The sequence below is a fragment of the Ranitomeya imitator genome, chromosome 6 (genome assembly GCF_032444005.1).
Source record: "Ranitomeya imitator isolate aRanImi1 chromosome 6, aRanImi1.pri, whole genome shotgun sequence".
NCBI classification, from domain to species: Eukaryota; Metazoa; Chordata; class Amphibia; order Anura; family Dendrobatidae; genus Ranitomeya; species Ranitomeya imitator.
In genome coordinates this window covers 320,912,178-320,916,828 of record NC_091287.1, presented here as the reverse complement: position 1 = coordinate 320,916,828, position 4,651 = coordinate 320,912,178, and positions in this window count along the sequence as shown.

Here is a 4,651-nt window from a genome sequence, read left to right as displayed (position 1 = left end):
TAACAGGGATGTTTTTGATTACTCAAATAATCAAGTTTATGAATGGGGAAGGCGGGAGAGACCGACTGTGACACCGAAATCCATTCTTTAAAACGCACTCGCACTTTTTCTTTTGCTAATCAAGTTACTTTTTCATCATCGGATCCGGAGTCATCGGATGGGTCTACAGACTTTTCACATGATAATAATGAAAGTACTGTGAATCCAACCAATGTGACAACTAATAAATCTCAACCAAATTATTATTGTAAACCACAGAGACATTTTTCAAAAAACGTAATAGGGGAGGTGGAAGGAAGCACAGCAAACATCTCAACTGTCTCTAGGAGCCATCTCCAGAGTTACAACAAAACATCTCTTCCGTTACTGGAGGAGTATCTATACTTACCATCGCTGGGGAATATGGCCTTCTCCGAGCCGTTCGCGGAGGGGCCTGATGGTCAGCCCCTGGGCAACTGGATGGCGGCGGCAGAGTCTCGGAGGCTGGCCTTCTGCAGGAGGATCGTTCCAAAGGGGACGCGGCCCGCACTGCCACTGGCTACGGCACTTCCATCCGCAGAGTGGATCGACAGCAGTGAAGCCCGCCCATGTGCAGGTACCAGCCATGGTCGCACCCCGGGGATCCGCTTGTCCCCAGTGCCTGCTCATTTCCCTGCTATGACCGTTGGAAACCAGATTTCCCAGCCACCAAGCCACGGGTCGCGAGAACATGACCTTAAGGTCCTCCCCTGGGGAGAGTACCGGCGACACCAAATAGTCGAGTGGAGGGAGGAAGCCGAACAAGAGGTTCGGGGCAATTTGCGGGATGACTGTCCACCGAAAAGGGGTGTTGTCATGACTTTTCACCCCCAGAAGGGAAAAGGGTTCATCCAAGAAATTGGGCTGCCAGTGAGGGTTCACGTCACACAGGATGAAGTGGAGCCCTGCTTCGGAGAGGACGACGCGGGCCCAGGCCTGTGCCCCAGAGATGCTGTGACTTACATCCGGTACCAAAAGGGGAACGGTTGGTGGGCTAGGGATGTCCAGAGATGTGCAGCTCTTCTGGCGACACCCAGGGCCCCAGAAACTAAACCAGTCACTGCAACAGCAGCCGCAGCCCCTGTGGTGGCTGCCGCTCACGATCAAGCCACTCAGACTCCCATTGTGGCCCTGGATTCTACCCTTCCCAGGCCAAGAAGGGTGGTGCACCAGGTAAAGCCCTTAAAGCTGTCTAAGTAAACCTCGAAAACCCAATGAATGTATATAGTTCTTAAAAACATTTCCTTTTTGCTGCTTTAAAACCTGTCCAGGGTTAACTTTTAAAGGGGTCCTCAGTTATAGGAGGATTCCAAGTTCTGCGTTTGTTTTTGCACAAGTTCTCTTATTTCTTTTACCAAAGACTGCAGGATCATGGATAGTGAATGATTCCTGAACTGCCTGTACATTGTTTGCACCTTCTTAAAGGTGCTTCCTACTGGTTTTACAAAGGAGGCTTTTACAGAGACTGCCTCTTAACAGAAACTGCTGTTAAATCTTGCTGTAATAATTTCTTTACTCTACAGACCAGAAGAAAAACCCATTGGTGCGGCAAAGTTCCGGGTCAGGATTACACATCTTGTAGCTCACCCAAAACCAACGTTCGGGGGTTCGTCACGGGTCCCTCGCTTCACGTCACCTTTGTTGCTAAAACTGACTTGAATATTAATGATGTGATTGTGTGCACTACCTCAGAAGAGACTTGACTTTGCCCTTAAAGGGAACATTCATTTATTGCACTTTGCTTAAGAGTGGTAATGTTTGAAAGTATTGAGTACTTAGGTAGTAATAATGTTTGCATAGTAGATAGGATATGGAATAGAAAATGTTTGAAGATGATGTACTTGTGAATAAACTGAAGAAAATGCAGTGAGCCCGTGGGGGTTGATAGATAGTCCTGCATGTGTAGAAAAATAAAAAAAATGTTGATTTGCACTTTGAGGTTTAATGACAGTATACTCTTAGAGAGTACTTGCACTTAGTAGACAGTATACCTGTAAGGGTAATTGTGTTTCATAGATAGATAGTACTTGTTTCCAACTTGCCTTAAAAAGTCGTACGCACAATGTACAGATGTTATTGTTTGCAACGTTCAAGTGTTCTCACCTCCCATAAAGGGAAGCACAGTTATATTAACTTGTTTTACAGCATTTCAAAAATTTGCATGTCTTTTGCTAATGTCTTGTTGTTTTCTTTTCCCAGTTCCGGAGTACTGGATTTAACAGGGGGGGGTGCAGCGCCCCAGGGCCCTGGCCGTTGCAGTAATGTCATTCTTCCACCAGGGGGAGTGATGTTATGTCTGGAGGCAATAAAGGAGATCACCTTACCAGGTATCACAAACCACACAACACACTTCACACTCCAGTCCACCAGGGGGAGCTATGCTCCTATCTAGTAGGGCACTCCTCACAATTAGGTAAAACTGGTGGTCTGGATAGGAAGTTAGACAGAATCTGACTGGGCTTCACCCAGGCAGCACCTGTCAGGCAGACAGGGTAACGGAGGAATATCAAACAGCTGCAGACAGAGAGGTCCCATACAGGGGTGGAATCCTGTCAGAGGCCTAGATAGAGGGTTACGGAGCTGCTCCTGCCCCAACGTGTGGCAGCATCCTAAGAAAGGACAAGAAGAGAATTGCGTTGCTGAGAGTGAGAAACGAAGTCATAGCACAAGGAGAGGAATCCAGAGGGAGTTCTACCCTTCAATAGGCTGCCTCCCTCTGAGGCGCAGAAGCCGGTAGCCAGAATACCGAGGGAGTAAGGAACGCTATGTGTTATGAAAGGTAATTCAGTACCACAATGGACATAGAGATCAGCGCACATACAGTGACCTGGCAATAACCCAAAAAACAAGAACGAGCTCTGAGACATGGGAACTCTGTTGACCGCAATCCCTAATCCTTTCCAACCACACTAAAGGCAGCCGTGGATTGTGCCTAACGCTCCCTATGCAACTCGGCACAGCCTGAGAAACTAGCTAGCCTGAAGATAGAAAATAAGCCTACCTTGCCTCAGAGAAATACCCCAAAGGAAAAGGCAGCCCCCACATATAATGACTGTGAGTTAAGATGAAAAGACAAACGTAGAGATGAAATAGATTTAGCAAAGTGAGGCCCAACTTTCTGAACAGAGCGAGGATAGGAAAGGTAACTTTGCGGTCAACACAAAACCCTACAAACACCACGCAAAGGGGGCAAAAAGACCCTCCGTACCGAACTAACGGCACGGAGGTACACCCTCTGCGTCCCAGAGCTACCAGCAAGCAGTAAAAACAAATTGACAAGCTGGACAGAAAAAAAACAGCAAACAAATAGCAAAGAGGAACTTAGCTATGCAGAGCAGCAGGCCACAGGAACGATCCAGGAGGAAACAGGTCCAATACTAGAACATTGACAGGAGGCCAGGATCAAAGCACTAGGTGGAGTTAAATAGAGCAGCACCTAACGACTTCACCACATCACCTGAGGAAGGAAACTCAGAAGCCGCAGTACCACTTTCCTCCACCAACGGAAGCTCACAGAGAGAACCAGCCGAAGTACCACTTGTGACCACAGGAGGGAGCTCCGCCACAGAATTCACAACAGTACCCCCCCCTTGAGGAGGGGTCACCGAACCCTCACCAGAGCTCCCAGGACGACCAGGATGAGCCATATGAAAGGCACGAACAAGATCGGGAGCATGGACATCAGAGGCAAAGACCCAGGAATTATCTTCCTGAGCATAACCCTTCCACTTAACCAGATACTGGAGTTTCCGCCTTGAAACACGAGAATCCAAAATCTTCTCCACAATATACTCCAACTCCCCCTCCACCAAAACTGGGGCAGGAGGATCAACAGTTGGAACCACAGGTGCCACGTATCTCCGCAACAATGACCTATGGAATACGTTATGTATGGAGAAAGAATCTGGAAGGGTCAGACGAAAAGACACAGGATTAAGAACCTCCGAAATCCTATACGGACCAATAAAACGAGGTTTAAACTTAGGAGAGGAAACCTTCATAGGAATATGACGAGAAGATAACCAAACCAAGTCCCCAACCCGAAGTCGGGGACCCACACAGCGTCTGCGATTAGCGAAACGTTGAGCCTTCTCCTGGGACAAAGTCAAATTGTCCACTACATGAGTCCAAATCTGCTGCAACCTGTCCACCACAGTATCCACATCAGGACAGTCCGAAGACTCAATCTGCCCTGAAGAGAAACGAGGATGGAACCCAGAGTTGCAGAAAAACGGTGAAACCAAGGTAGCCGAGCTGGCCCGATTATTAAGGGCGAACTCAGCCAAAGGCAAAAAGGACACCCAGTCATCCTGATCAGCAGAAACAAAGCATCTCAGATATGTTTCCAAGGTCTGATTGGTTCGTTCGGTCTGGCCATTAGTCTGAGGATGGAAAGCCGAGGAAAAAGACAAGTCAATGCCCATCCTACCACAAAAGGCTCGCCAAAACCTCGAAACAAACTGGGAACCTCTGTCAGAAACGATATTCTCTGGAATTCCATGTAAACGAACCACATGCTGGAAAAACAATGGCACCAAATCAGAGGAGGAAGGCAATTTAGACAAGGGTACCAAATGGACCATCTTAGAGAAGCGATCACAGACCACCCAAATGACTGACATCTTTTGAGAGA